This window comes from Pinus tabuliformis, chromosome 6, assembly GCF_031772625.1.
Source record: "Pinus tabuliformis cultivar Carrire ecotype Pingquan chromosome 6, CPIR1, whole genome shotgun sequence".
Lineage (NCBI taxonomy): Eukaryota > Viridiplantae > Streptophyta > Pinopsida > Pinales > Pinaceae > Pinus > Pinus tabuliformis.
Genome location: NC_142292.1, coordinates 263929172 through 263945566, shown reverse-complemented (window position 1 = coordinate 263945566; position 16395 = coordinate 263929172). Strand labels below are relative to the sequence as shown.

At 37.8% G+C, this 16395-nt stretch overlaps 1 pseudogene; it reads right to left on the bottom strand.

The window, feature by feature from the left end:
- Window positions 1–904: 904 nt before the first annotated feature.
- LOC149258368 (pyrophosphate-energized membrane proton pump 2 pseudogene) lies at window positions 905–1882 on the bottom strand (annotated as a pseudogene).
- Between the last annotated feature and the right edge of the window lie 14513 nt (window positions 1883–16395).

The window sequence follows — 16395 nt, the reverse complement described above, 5'->3', positions numbered from 1 at the left end:
GAGAAGTAAAACAGTCATTTATATTACTGAACTCTGTTTTTTACATAAGCCAAAACGGTCCTCTGTTTTATAAAATATCCAACCCTCTTTCCATAGATGTTTCAGCTATATATAGAATCATTATTCTAACTACTTCGAGCTTCCTCCTCCAGCATGAGGGGAGCTCGATAACTGTCTCTAATGACACCTATTAGCTATTGAACTAACTCATAAATACAATAAGGAACTGACTGTAGTGTTTAAGAGTTCTAAACTAACTATAACTCTAACTCTATCTTCCACGCATAATGACTTCTCCTTGTTCCTTGACACCTGGTCCTTTTTTGATATGGCTGAGCTGGATGTTTAGTACTCCATATCGACCTTGAACGCTAAATCCTTTAACTACTCAGTCATGTTGGGAGATGTCCCTTGCTTCTCGGCCCCAACTTTCCTTAAATTTCTCAAATGCACAGCAGCATGTCTTCTAGCTTTTAATGACTCAAAATATGGAACGCTGCCACGTTCCTGATGTGTTGGAGGCTGCATCAATAGATATGTATGCGGACAACAGTTCTTTGTATACCATGCATTTACCCTTTGAACGGTGATAAAGTGGCTTTATAACAGAAATTAAACTTGGGTTAAAATATTCCACCCCTTTTCAAGGTACACTTGTCTTGATCTGAACGGCTATTGTAGCTCCACCTCATATCTTGCATGTTCTTTTGGCATTCTCTTTCCAAAATTTCCGCTCAAAATGAAAACTTGCCTGTTCTGCGTTAAAATCATCACCTACAGCAGTTTCGTAGCGCGCTACGAAACTGCTGAATTATTTGAAACAGCTTGCCTTTGACCCGAGACTTTTACCACCCAGACATTTGATTGCCAAAAACTCCCTTCGACTAACTGTGCCTTCAGATCTTCAATTTTCATTATCCCAAGCACCTCCAGCAGTATTCAAAAACAAGGCCATGAGAATACCAGAGACCGTTGCAAACATTAGCATTGAAGCAACAACTTTGGCACCAAGTAAAGGCTGATCTGTATACTGACCCAGAATCTTAAATGAGACACCAATTAAAACAGGAGATACAACTGCTAAAGCACCAGGCTTTATCATCTCCCGAAGTGAAGCAGTTGCTACTATTGCAACACAACGCGCATAACCTGGCTTCTCTTGATTTGTCATTATGCCAGGTCGATCTATAAAGTGCCTCCGCATTTCCTTAACAACTTCCTGGGCAGTTCGACCAACTGCATAACATGCCCATGCACTGAATAGGAAAATAAGCATCGATCCCAATAGACCTCCAAGAAATACCTCTGGAATAGCTATATCAACCTGCGTAAATGGTTGATGAGCATAAGCTGATACTTCATATAGGCACTGAATAAAAGAAAAGAAACTAATGCAGCAGATCCAATTGCAAAGCCTTTGGTGGTTGCTTTTGTGGTGTTCCCGACTGCATCAAGAAGATCTGTAATTTCTCTTACACTTTCAGGCTGTTGACTCATTTCCACAATTCCACCTGCATTATCAGCTATTGGCCCAAACATATCCATTGTCAAAATATATGCTGCAGTACTAAGCATTCCCATAGTAGCTACGGCTGTGCCAAAAAGGCCACCTGTTGGAGTTCCATCGGACTCAACTAGACCTGAAGTTCGTCCAAGCCAGAATGCAGAAATAATATCCACAGTGATAACAAGTACTGGAAGAGCAGTTGATTCCAAACCGTAATTTGACCTGAAGGGTTCACAATGTATACAGGTTGGCCCATGGACTGCAAAATTTTGTTATAGTGTTTAACCGCCACCCGTTCGAAGGAAGAACCGCTTGCCTCTCCTCTATTCTCAGCAGAACCCTCTTTACACCAAGGAGAGCCTCCCGGCTCTTCATGTTAGCCTAGAGTTGATCTTTCACTACCCTTTTTCTTCTTAAATCGAAGTCGGCTCTCTTGGCGGCGACCAAACAGGACCTCTGAGGAGAAAGCAATTGCGTCTCCGGAGGGGATTCGAACCGTCGACTTCTCTGAGCCCCATTTTCAGGTAAATGAAAGGCTGGGGTCTATTATGATGACGGTGGAGGTGGTGGCTGTATGTGTCGTCCAGCAATTTGGACATTTTTTGTCGCATGTGCTCATGGTTGTGGTGAAACTCTTAAAGAAAACATAAAGATTGGCGTGCCGACATGTCCTGAAGTCAAGAAAATGGTTCAAGAATTGTTTTCATTGGTGTTGAACCCAGGTCTTTATAATTCAAACTCCAGACTTGAATTGTGTGCTAATGCAACGCAAAGTTGCAAGCGGCAGGAAAGGATTCGAAACCGACACATTCTCCACCTTCTCCATCCAAATTTGGCTTGAAATATATCTCATTCTGTATACGATTACCTCCAGGATTGGACCAAACGGAATTGTAATATATTTCCTGCTCTGCCTCTTAATGTTATTGATGAGCTGTTCAAATCATCTTGTTTACAGAATCCTGAGCACTTGGTCTCCTGCCTCAAGTTGTAGTAGGGTCTCACTGTATAAAATCCAACAAAACAGTGACTACAAATTCCCTCAACACAATACAGCTTGCGAGTCCCAAGAGTCAACAGTTTTTTGCAGCCTTCGACAAACGTGCACCGTCTGTTGGAAGCTTGCCTCTAATGCACACAACCCTATGAACAAGAACACTAAATTTAAAAACCCTTACCAGTCTTGAGATGAATAAATCCCAAATACAATGAACCTTCTCCAGTGCATCAATTTGTCATCAAACAATTGGAAGCCGCAAAGGAAACTCCCGTGACATTAATTTAATGGTACATTTATAATAGAGCGGAGATCCCAGCTAGGTAATTTCCCATAGATAGAAGCCTTTCTGATCCTTCAACATTTTGCACGGGAATATGTCTCGAATAAATGGATATAGGAACAGAGGCTTGATCCTCTTCATTTGTTGATGGACCAATTTGACTAGCAGTGCCTGCCTTCCGAGGATAAGCGGTCAGATCTGATAGACGGAGTGTATAGGCTGACAACTGTTGATGGATATGACAGTTGTGAAATCATGGCTATGGATTCGAACAAATCTCCAATTTCGTAGCGCAGCCAGTGCAAAATATGAATTGTGCGCTACGAAATCACTTAAAGCATGTTGCGTTGCGAAACTGCTGAAAAGGATTTATGTGCTTTACCATCAAACCAAATGTAAGACATTTAACATTGAAATTTTGTCAGTGATAACACCCCCCACAAATAGAGATAGGATCATCAAACACCCCAGTTACTGGTAATCCAATAATTGAGGAATTGGCAGAAAAACAAAGAATTGGACAAAGATTAACCTTGATTGAAAGACAAACTTTGTTAGCTTGGGAAGCAAAACAAAAACAATTTTCAACTTCCGGAAAACAAAAAGAAATTATCAAAGGAAAACAACCTGTCTTTCCATCCATAAATCCTCCTATCTTCCAACAACCTGAAACTCCACTCAAAATTGAAACAAATCAACCAATGGCAGAAGAGGGACATGGATTTGTTATCTTCACTCCCAAACAAAGCGCTGAATATGAAAGACAACAAAGAGAATGGAGAAGAAAGAGAGAGGAGGAGGCAAAACAAGAAAATGACAGAAAGATAGAAAATGATCGGAAAAGACAAGAAGATGGTAATGATCAAGAGACTACCTTTGGCTTTCCAATAGTAGACACAAGTGCAATATTGGGAGAAGAAGTGCAAATGAAAAATATTCCACCTTCTGTATTGCCAAACTTTTATGGAATGTCCACAGAAGATCCTGATGCATTTATGTTTGAATTTGATATTCTATGTAGAACATATGGATATATTGATGACATTCATAAACTTCGTCTTTTCCTTGCAACATTAAAAGCAGCAGCTTTGAAATGGTTTATGGGTTTAGGAGAAAAAACAATAGTTTCTTGGGATGATATGAGATCTGTCTTCCTTAAGAAATATCAAGCTTATTGTAGATCTAGAGATTCAAAGGAAGATGTTTTCAGAATGACACAACAAGAAGATGAAAGTTTAGAAGAATATTTGGAAAGATTTGCATATAATCTACAGAAATCTAAACAACACTCTCTAAATCAAGAAACCGTTTGAACAATCTTTCTCAAGGGTGTAAGGGATGAATGCCTTGACATTTTGAATGTGATGGGTAAAGGAAACATTTCAAACCTACCATTCGATGAAATTGTTGAGTTATGTCAAAAATATTCTAGAGGAAGATCAAAAACCGGAAGAAGGGAAGCAAGTTCAAAAGCAGCAAAGTCAGCTGCAGGAGGGATAACAAGAGCTGAAATAGGAAGCTTATTGGAAAATTTCAAAATAGATCTCTTGAGTACATTAGGGACACAAGTAGATGTGCTAAAGGCAAACAAGAAGAAAGAAGAAAAAGAACAAGCTCTAGCAATCTTTTGCTCCAAATGTAGAAAGAAACATCCATTGAGAGAATGTCCTTTGGATAGTGTTCAGGTTTGTGGTCTTTGTACAGAAAATCATTCCACAGAAAATTGTCTAAGATTGAAAGAATTACAAATGAACTCAATGGAAGAAGTGCCAGGGATAGAAGGTTTCTATTATGTAGCACCACGAAGACCATGGCAACCTAGGATGCCTCAACAAAATCAACAACAATTCCCTCAACAAAATTATCCCTATCCACCTCAAAATCCTTGGACCCCTCCAATGCCATGGCAAGCTTGGCCTCCACAACAATATTCACAACAACCTGTACAAGGTTGGAGAGGATATGGTTATGGAAACCAGCCACCTCAACAGTATCAACAACAATACCAACAACCATTTGCATATCCACAATATCCACAATCCATACCATTTCAACAACAACATTCTGCATATCTGCAATCCATTCCATTTCCACAGCAGAATCCACCACCGTTGTTGACCTAACCACAACAGTTACAGCTACCCACAAATCAACCCAGACCAACTCAACTACCAGCCCAACCAATGACAAATCCAAATAATAAGGTGGACAAATCTGCATACACTGTAGAGGAAGTAGCATGTTTTCCTACATATTCGATTCTTCCTCTTAATGATGTCCACCTAAGGTCTGGAAAAGTGCTTAAAAAGGATTCTCCTCCAATCATAGAAGAACCAACTGAACAAGGAGAATCACCTGAAACATCACAAACTGAGATACAAATTCAGAAAGGAACAAACATTACAACACAAACACCACCTTATCCTGAAAGGTTAGTGGAACAACAAAACAAAATAACCCTTCCTGAATTTGATATCTTAGATGAGTTAAAAAATGCTTATGTAATAATTCCTTTGTTAAAGGTAATTAAAGAAATACCAATATATGCTAAAACAATAAAGGAATTGTGCATTAGGAAATCAGAGAAAAAGAAAAAGGATCCTACTACAATCCAAGTCATTGGTAAATTAGCAACCCTCATGTCTACACAAACCATAGTAGAGAAATATATTGATCCTGGTATCCCTATGGTTACCATATCAATAAATAATTTCTCAGTACCAAACACATTAATAGACTTGGGAGTAGCTATAAATGTAATGACAATGGAGACAATGAAAACTTTGCATTTAAACAACATTAGATCAACTTCTACAATCTTGGAACTAGCAGATAGATCCAAAGTTGTTCCTGAAGGAATATTAGAAGATATCATAGTCTCTTTGGATTCATGGGAGTATCATGTTGACTTCTTTATCTTGCAACCAAAATCAAACTTGGGAGGACATCCTTTAATCTTAGGCAGACCATGGTTAGCTACCGCTGATGCCTTCATAGGATGCAGATCAGGAAGTCTGATTATTTCACATAGAGATGAAAGGAAACACATAACTCTTTATTCACCTGCACAATCAACTTCTTTAGAATCAGTACTTGAAACTCAAGAAAAACAACAAACTAAATCAGTTTTAAGTATAAATCAATTCTTTGATTTTAGAGAAGAAGAAGAAAATGAAGACTTAATAGATCTTTTCATTTCAGAACCAAGTATTTCATAGCAGCTTAGAAAAGTTCAATATGAAGCTGCAAGTAACCTTTTGAATCAATGCTTTCAGAAAACTTGTACTATTCAAACTCTGCGGAAATATTTTATAGACATCTTTCTTGTAAACACAATCTCCAATCCAACAATAAAAACAATTGAGGTATATCCTGGAAAACATCTAAACATTGGAAACGAATTGCAATCAGCACAAGAGCAAGAGGTAATTGCATTATTATAGAAATATTCAAAAGCTTTTGCCTGGGATTATACTGACATGCAAGGAATCCATCCTAGCACATGTATCCACCACATCTATACAGATGATCAACTTAAACCTGTAAGACAACCTCAAAGACAAATGAATCCCATGATGAAGGAAATAGTGAAAGAAGAACTGCAAAAATTGTTAAAAGTTGGATTCATCTATCCTATTTCAGATAGTCAATGGGTTTCCCCACTGGTTATTGTACCAAAGAAAAATGGAAAGTGGAGGGTATGTGTGGACTATCGGGAATTAAACAAAGCTACACTAAAAGATCATTTTCCTCTACCATTCATTGATCAAGTGTTAGACTCATTAGATGGAAAGAAATTTTTCTCCTTCTTGGATGGGTTTAGCGGATACAACTAGATAAGAATAGCAACAAAAGACCAAGACAAGAAAACATTCACTTGCCCATGGGGAACCTATGCATATAATGTTTTGCCATTTGGTCTATGCAATGCACCTGCAACTTTCCAACGAGCAATGCTTGCAATCTTTGCTGATCTAATTCATGAATGTGTAGAGGTCTATATGGATGACTTCACAGTTTATGGAAACACATATAATGATTGCCTAAACAACCTTGAGAAAGTTTTGAAACGATGCATTGAAACAAATTTGTCATTAAGCAATGAGAAATGCTATATGATGTTGACAGAAGGAATAGTTCTAGGACACCATATTTCTGCTTCAGGAATTAAGGTGGATCCGACAAAAATCCAAGTCCTAGTAAACTTAATGCCTCCTACAACACAGAAAGAGGTAAGAAGCTTCTTAGGCTATGCAGACTATTATAGACGATTCATTGAAAACTTTAGTAAAATAGCCCAACCTCTGTTCAAACTATTAGCAAAAGATATTGAATTTCACTGGACAAATGATTGTCAAAATGCATTTCTAATTCTGAAAGAGAAATTGTCAGTTGCACCCATTCTTCGTGGGCCAAACTGGTCTTTGCCATTTCATATATCAACAGATGCATCCGATACCGCGATAGGTGCCTCTCTTGGACAGAAAGAGAACTTTTTCACTTATGCAATATACTTTATAAGCAAGAATCTAACACCTGCAGAATTGAACTACACAGTCACAGAGAAAGAAATGTTAGCCGTTATACATGCAGTAAACAAATTCAGGCACTATATAACAGGATATCAAGTTTTCATTCATACAAATCATTCAGCAATCAAATACTTGATGAATAAACCCATCACCAATGGAAGAATAACAAGGTGGTTACTATTATTGCAAGAATTTAATATCACAATACAAGACCGGCCAGGCAAAGAAAATCAAGTGGCTGACTTTCTGTCCCGCATACACTCACCCAACGATCCAAATCCAGTTGCAGATAACTTTCCAGATGAACACATGTTTGCCATCACAGTAAAAACACCATGGTTTGCAGACATTGCAAACTATTTATCTTCTGGAAAGTTTCCAGCTCAATTCACTAAAAAGCAAAAATACAAAATTGTTAGAGCAAGCTCTAGGTATAGTTGGGTAAATGGTGATTTATTTTATACTGGTTCAGACTTGATAATTAGAAAATGTGTGCGAGAAGATGAAATATTAGGCATTCTAAGAGCATGTCACGATGAACCATGTGGTGGCCATTTTGCAGATAAACGAACATCGTATAAAGTGCTGCAACTGGGCTATTACTGACCATCCATCTTCAGAGATTCTAAGAAATATGTCAAGCAATGTGACAGCTGCTAGAGAATAGGGTGACCAATCACAACAAATGAGATGCTGCTGAATCCACAAGTCCTCATAGAACCATTTGAGCAATGGGCACTTGACTTTGTTGGACCTATCAATCCACCATCAAATGGAAAGAGGTACATCTTAGTATGTACAGACTATGTAACCAAATGGGCAGAGGCTAAAGCAGTAAACAGAGCAACAGAAGATATAGTGGTCACCTTTCATTTTGAAGAAATCTTTGTCAGTTATGGAGTACCTAGACAAATTGTAATAGATCAAGGAACATAGTTTACATCAAAGCTGGTATGAGATCTAACGGAGAAATACAAGATCAAACACATGAAATCTACCCCATATCATCCTCAAGCAAATGGGCAGGTTGAATCAACAAATAAAGTCCTAGAAAATATCATGACAAAAACAGTACAAATGAACATAAGAGATTGGTCTGAAAAATTAAAAGATGCATTATGGGTCTACAGAATCACATGGAAAACTACAACTGGTTTTAGTCCATACCAGTTAGTATATGGGAAAGAGGCCCTACTGCCTATAGAGTTTCAGATACATACATATAGACTAGCAGCTGAACTAGGACTAGGCTTGACAGAAGCACAACAGTAGCGGATCATGGAACTGAATTAGTTGGATGAGCATCGTCAACAAGCCATGGAACATACTACACTGGTGCAACAACAAAGAATGAAGTGGCACGACAGATATATCAAAACAAAGACATTTCGCAAGGGAGACTGGGCATTGCTTTTTGACTCTAAATTCAAAGACTTCAAAGCAAAGTTCACAACACACTGGCTAGGCCCATATGAAATTGACGAAATCTTTGACAATGGAGCAGTCAAGATCAGGACAATCGACCATGACTCCACCTCATTTATAGTGAATGGACATAGGCTCAAAGTTTACAATAGGCCTATCAGTAAAGAAGCATTTATGAAACAACTGATCGAAGATACAGAACTGGAACTCATGGCACAGGATCAACCATCTTCCAGTCTAGTAGTTGAATAAAAAAAAAAAAAAAAAAACAACATAAAAAACATCAAAAAAAACATAAAAAAAACAAATAATTTGTTTGCAAGTGAAAACCAGACAACTGGCACTTAGCAAGCACGAATTCATAGGGGAAAACCAGGGCAACTTGGACTCTATGAATTCCTTATACTTGTTCTATTGTTCTCAGATACTTTCAATGCAGGCACTCTCCACCACCAACTGACTTGAGGACAAGTCATATCTTCAACAAGGGGGAGACTTGCATCAATGCTTTAGCTGGAAAGCTGAAGTTGCAAACATCAGCTCTTTAGCTGGAAAGCTGAAGTATAGAAGGAACTTGTATTGTCAACAGAGGGACCTGACATAACAAATCATTGCCGAGGGACCTGAAAGACCTGCCAATGTCAAAACAACATGTGCATATTTTGTAAGCAGTGCAAAGGGACCTGAAACAAAGAACCATTACAGAGGGACCTGACTAACAATTCAAGAACCAGAACATGAAGAACAAGGAGCAGCAATAAAGTTTACATTTTGATCCATCTACAACATCTGATCAATTGATTTCATCTCACTTGTACAGCCATCATCCAGGGGAGTATATGTATAGTCATTTTGTGCTTAAAAAAATTCAAATTTTTCTTAGAAATTTTTAGTTTTTGTTAAGTTGAAATTAGTACTTGAGGATATTCATTATCATTCATATCCTATATTCCTATAACCCTTATACATCATAACCCTATTCCTTTTAATTTCCATACATATTCCCTATTTTCATTAACCCTATTACCCCTAAGTATTTTTCTTTAAGAGCTTAGAAAGACCAAACTGGGACAACTTTCAACCTGCACATACAACTCAAAGAATTAGTGGTGGTGATAATTTTAAATATGACCCAAATGGTCATTTTAAAATTATAAAGATATGTTATACAAGTCAAACAAACCCCATGCGCTATATGGAAATCAAAGTTATTATATATCATACCAAAATATACCATAGTTCAAATAATGTGAATGCGCTATAGTCATCTATATAACCCAAAGCGCATATGATATAAGGTATATGAAACAAAGGTGCATAATATATGGTATATAATATAGTTATAAGTGAAGGCTTATAAACAGCGCATACGATATGGTATGATATATGGTGGACGGCCGCATGCAAAGACTGTGCATATAAACATTGCGGCGGGGTGTTGAAATGTAATTGCATACATGTCATTGCAAGACAAGCAATGTTTGAATATCATTGCAAGCACACAACGGTGGCCATAATGGTAAAACATTAGCAATGAATAAAACGTTACACCCCAAACGACAACTGGCCAGCACACAGGTACGAGCTCAACACGGTGGCATGGCAACCAGTTGTCATTGGACATTACACTGCGCAAGGGTCATGCGTATGAAACGATGATTTGGCCATCCTCATGACACAGTCGGGTGACTCGTCAAACAGGACGGCCATACCAACCACACATTGTAAACACTAATGAATAAGAAGTGCAGTACAGCCCTGAAACGGTCATGAACCGACTGAGCTCTTGCGCTGTTTAAACCATATTCCTCATTGTCGAATAGCTCAGAGAAATGGTGTTTGAAGCTGCAACCTAGTGAAAAGGAGGGTGAAGTGAGTTTAGGCGAATTTAAAGAAGGAAATCGTCCCAGGTTTAACGTTCAGAGATAACAGATTTTCAGGATTCAATAAGGTAATGCACTAGTTGTTTAAGCTCGGCACACAGTGAAGTAAAGGTTATGAACTATCTGTTATTAATGGTTACGATTTCTCTGCCCTTGCCACCAGTCAATTGCACAGTTGAACAAGGATTTGGAGCGCCTGATATTCCTCAAAGCGCTCATTGATAACAGGTAACGCCGAAACCATAGCCTCAAATCCGTTGATTCGTTGCGTAAATCTTGGTATGAACTGCTAGTGAATCGCGCTGCACTTAAATGAGAACGAATTGCATGGTTAACACGTTAGGATTTGGCATTATTATGAGGAGTTTTTATGGCATGCCGTGTTAACAATAAAATCTACGAACAGAGGAGGCACAAAATTTAACTGTTATGGCATGTTATGTTGTATGGCGGTGAGTGGTGATTAAATTGTGAGTGCTGTAGAATGCACACTGTGCTTTGTTTGTTGCCACACCTTGTTTTGTTGCGCACCGTTTTAAACTTCAAACAAATAGTCAATCTGATATACCATATGCATGAAATGACATGCATCTGTGTCATGAACCCTTGCTGCGCATTGATGCTTTCGTTTGCACCGAAATAGGGGATTGAAATGTCTGAGGGTCGAATGAATAATGCCATGTGGAATTTTTGGGTTACCAAACGAAGTTTTATTGTCGAGCCATTTAGAACTAAATGCGCTGTGTTTTTTTTGTTTTATCATCCGGGTTTTGAGGCCGAGAGTATGTGTATAATCCTCAACCTTCCATGCTGAGGCCGAGAGCCTTCTTGCAAATATTTATGATATAACCAAGCGCATTTTTGTAATTGTTTTTTATGATGAGGCCGCAAGCATATTTTCCAAAATTTTGTGATCAGCCAAAAGCGTTTTTGCAAATGTTTTTGATTAGGCCGAGAGCATTTTGAAATTTATTTTGATGAGGCCGAGAGGCATATGCATGCGAACCACTCAGTTTTCTTGGTTGAACATACACAGTAAAACAATGGTTTTATTTTGGCAACGAAATAAGACGATGAGCATACATGGACATTGTTTGTATATGTATTTTGTTTTCAAAAACAGAGATCAGCATATTGACAGGGGTATACAGGTGCTTGTTTTCATTGAACAGGGAACTAAAACAGTGCTGTTGCAGAGAGCAGAGTCAAACAGAGCTTAAGAAAGTCAGAATTAAGTTGATTGAGAGGAGGAAGGTAAGCTTCTTTGCTTTCAAAATTTCATTTTGAAAACAAACAAATAGTTATATTTTTATTTTCAAGATGAAATTAGTAACAGCAGAGGAATTCATTCACTGGTTTTCAGAAGCAATGTCAGTCAGAGTAGAGCCAAAATTTCAGATAGAAAGCCGGGGGAAGGAAACTATAGAAAAACTTTACCAAGAGGGGATGATAAGTTTCTTACAAAAATTTGATGGCCACTCTGAACAAATAACCAGGGACTTTATAAATAATTTCAGTCAAGACCAGACATGGGTAGGAGATGTCATTATTCCTGTAACCCAGGAATATCTTTCCCAAGCTTTAGATCTACCCATGATAGGTGAGAAGTATTACAAATGCCTGCACTTCAAGGAGAAAGCTTGGACTTTCTTTCTTGAGAAGAATCGGAAAGGGACATTTGATAGAGAAAAAGGGGTACCCAGGGAATGGTTTAATGAACCATGGGGTGAGTTGGTTTTGGTCATCTAGAAGTTTTTGACTTGTGATAGAGGATATAGCATTGCCCACTTGTATCATGTCAGACTTCTGCAGCATATTAAAGGGGAGGATATGATTAACTTGCCTTATTTCCTATATAGGAGCCTTTTTAGAATGATTGAAATAGTCAAACATGAACACAGGCCTAAAGCAGGACAGATTTACCACCAAGGATTAATCAAAATCCTAGTTGAGTATCAGGTGAGGTCACAAGGCATAGTGTGGCGAGAGTTCATGTCTAAAAATCAATTCATTGAACAGGTTAATGAAGTACAGGATAAAACAGAGCAGGAAAACAGAGGATTGATGAACTCACCCTTGTATCCCAGAACAAGAGCTAAACAACAGAATAACATGGCCATGCCAGAAAATGAAACCTCTGTTATGTCTATTCCTAGAAGATTTAGGAATAAAAGTCCCATTGATTTAGACAAGGAAGTAGAAACATATTACCCAAGACAAAAAGAAGAAAATGATATTGCACAAGAAGTATTTGGGAAGGATTCTTCATATGATGATGCAGCAGTAGCATCACTAACGAAAACAACACAATATTTTGAGAGAGAAATCAATTTGGGAAGAATCAGGGACTTAACTGACCAATTGGAAATTAGCAAAATCTTGGAGAAACAATTAAAAGAGGAAAACAAGGAAAATAAGAAAGATAATGCTAAATTGGTTAAGGCAAATGAAAAATTAAATGAAGAATTGGGGAGACTGAAAAGGAAAAATGATCTACTTTCTAAGCAAGCATTTAAATGGCTAAAGGAAAAGAACATGTGGCAGGCAAAGTATGAAAAACATCAAAGCAACTTTGTTCAAGGAGAGACATGACACAGGTCTAGATTGTTTGGTCAGGGCAGCACAACAAGAAGCATCTACAGGTACAACATCTACTACAGAGAGAAGAAGGTCAAAGAGGAGTAAGCAAGCATGGGGACATGCTTGATGATAAGCAAGGGAGAGATGTTGGGCCTTAGTTTCGGTCTTATTTTTGCTCAAAGAAACTTACTTATCCATCTATTTTCCATCCATTTTCCCTTCATTTATCCCATTTTGATGTATATTTGGTATCAATTCAGGTATTTAATTTTAATTTTTCAATTTCTAAAGTTTTTATGAAAATTTGGTTTTTTAGTGCAAAATTGGCAGATTCAGAAATTCCCGTAATAGCTCTATGGTTGATATGGTTGCAGGACACTTGGGCACGAATGGAATGCATGGATGAATAGCTTGGGAACTAGGACTAATCCAGCAATGCTTAGTTCGAATAGAACAAGCTTTATTAGGCCCATTTGGTGCTAGTCAACCATGACTAGTCATTCAAAAATCCCATAGAAATAGGGCAGTTTTGAGATTCTATAGGATTGGTCATCTTTCTTGGGATGGGAGTAATGAATTTGTCTTAGATAGGTGGATGAGAGTAGATGGGTTTGTTTTAGTGAATATAGATCAGTTTGTTCAAGAGACTTCTTATTTAAAGCCAAAACTTTGATGGCTTATGTATTGACTTATGATATACTTTTATGCTGTGACATCTTTGGATTGAGGAGTTAATTTGAAGACTTGTGTTATTATTATTTTGCTGTTCAATGCTATGGATGTGTGACTGAATTTAAGCTTCTGATATCACCTCTCAAGTGTGCAAGGCAAGGGTGGAAGGCCCCCATTCCAAGCTAAGTACACTTCCTTGTTAACTAGTTTTATTTCCTTGTAATCTGGTTGTTGTAGCACTAGTCTTTCAAAGCTTTAGTTCAGATTGCTTTATGGTTCATGCATAGTGATTGATTTCATTAGTTAATAGCTTATTCATCACTTTATTGAGTTGGAAAAACAGGTGTTCAAGTTGGGCATCCCTTCTACTAAAATGATGAATCAAAACTAATTTCTTTTGTTTGCATGCAAGTAGTTTCTTATTGAGATTTTGATATTGAGATGAATGAATTATGATGGAATACCTTATGTGTCTCTTAAGTTAAGAGATTTTTTCATTAATAATTTATCCATATTAATCTTTTGGTTTCAATCTCTGATTCATTAAGTGATAATTGAGGTGAAGGTGGACTTCTTGAGTCAAGAACCATTTCAATGTTTTCCTCTTTTTAAGCTGATTGAATTAGAGTTATAGAATGTATTACTTTTAGCTTTTGAAAAACTTATCTTTCAAGGTTTGATTACATCTGATCTTCACATATAGTGAACTTGCCTCAAAGCATAAACAACCCGGATTGATAAGAAATAATTGTGTTAATTTGGGTCCACAAATTAGCTCAACAGTTTGCTACTGCTAATGTGAATCAGATTTATTGTACTATTTCTCTCCGCTGAATTATTGAATATAAAAGAAGATTTGATCAAAGAGTTTCCCCACACATTGTGGGGTCTGTCCCTGGCTAGCCACCACATCTTGTGTCTCTTGTCTTGGCTTGTTTTCTGTTGATCGTTTAATGTTCTATCTGCACTTTACTTTATGTACATGTGATTACTAATTTGTGGAATATAATAAGGAAAAGAGGTAAACTATTATAAGCATAGAACATACCATAACTTAACATGGTATCAGAGCTGAGTTGAAGACAAAGCCCGAGCAAGAGCAAGAGCAATCACCGAAGAGAAGATTGGTAAGGCTATCCTAAAAGAATGATGGGGTCCTCAACACTCTTTCCTGTCGAAGACAAGCTCCGTGAGAAAGCTGACTATCACGGATGGAAGATGTCTATCGATCTAACCCTTGAGGATCAAGGAGTGTTGGATCATGTTCAGCCTCCATCAAATGCACCTCGTGCTGCCAAGAACAAATGGAAGAACGGAGAAATTAAAGCGAAGAAGATCATCCGGGACTCTATCGACAAGTGCTTGTGGCCTACATCTCTAAACTAGACACCTCCAAGGAAATCTATGATAGACTGGTGAGTTTATTTAAATTTAATGAAACAAATCAAGTTTTGTTTCTTAGAAATAAGCTGAGGGAAATCAAGAAGGGTAAAGATGAGAGTATGCAAGCATACTTCTTAAGAATCACCGAGATCAAGAACGATCTCCTATCTATTGGGGAGACTATTACTGACAGAGAAATGGAACTCATAACTCTTGGAGGATTACCATCTGAATGGTACGTGTTCAGGACTATTCTTTTGAACAATAATGTAATTCGTGGTTTCGAGGAATTAATGGCTAGATGCATTCAAGAAGAAACAAGGGTAGAAGAGCAAGAAATGCCCTTGCCTAAAGGTCCTCCTGCTGCTTTTTCTTCTCATGCTAAGAAAAGAAATAATTCTGGGTCTAAATCGAAAAGAAAGGCTGGACCTAAGGGTGGAAGAAAAGGACGATGTTTCATTTGCAATAAAGCAAGTCACTAAGCAAGGGAATGTCCTGATAGAAAAGACTCTCATCGTGACGATGATCAAAATCCCTCTTATGGTAATTGAAGGAATGGAAAATTCAACAGCAAAGGTAAAAGGAATACTGGAAATCAAGGAAGAGGGCAACCATTTAAGAAGGCTAGAAATTCCAGGTATGAATCTAACACTGTTGACAATAAGCAGGCTGAATATTATCTACCAGCTGCTCTATTTACCTCTGCTCCTTCGGACTCAATGGGAATTTGGCTCATTGATAGTGGTGCCTCAAGACACTTCACTGGTTACAAAGAAGTACTCCTTAATCTGGTTAAGAAAGAAGCTAACCTGGAAATTGTTCTTGGAAATGACATGAATTACCCCGTGAAAGGTGTAGGCAATGTTTCTCTCAAATTGAATCAAGGTAATACGATTCACTTACAAGATGTATTATATGTACCTGATCTAAAAAAGAACGTGGTATCCATATCGGCAATGGAAGACAAAGGCTACAAGGTAACCTTCAGCGATGGTAAGGTACATATATGGAAAAATAATGTTAAAGATGCTTTCACTCTTGGGTTTCAAGTTGATTCTTTATATCAGGTTGGTGGAAGTCCGCTAGGTGTCATGTCTTGTGACACAACTCTTCAGTTTGAACTTTGGCATCAG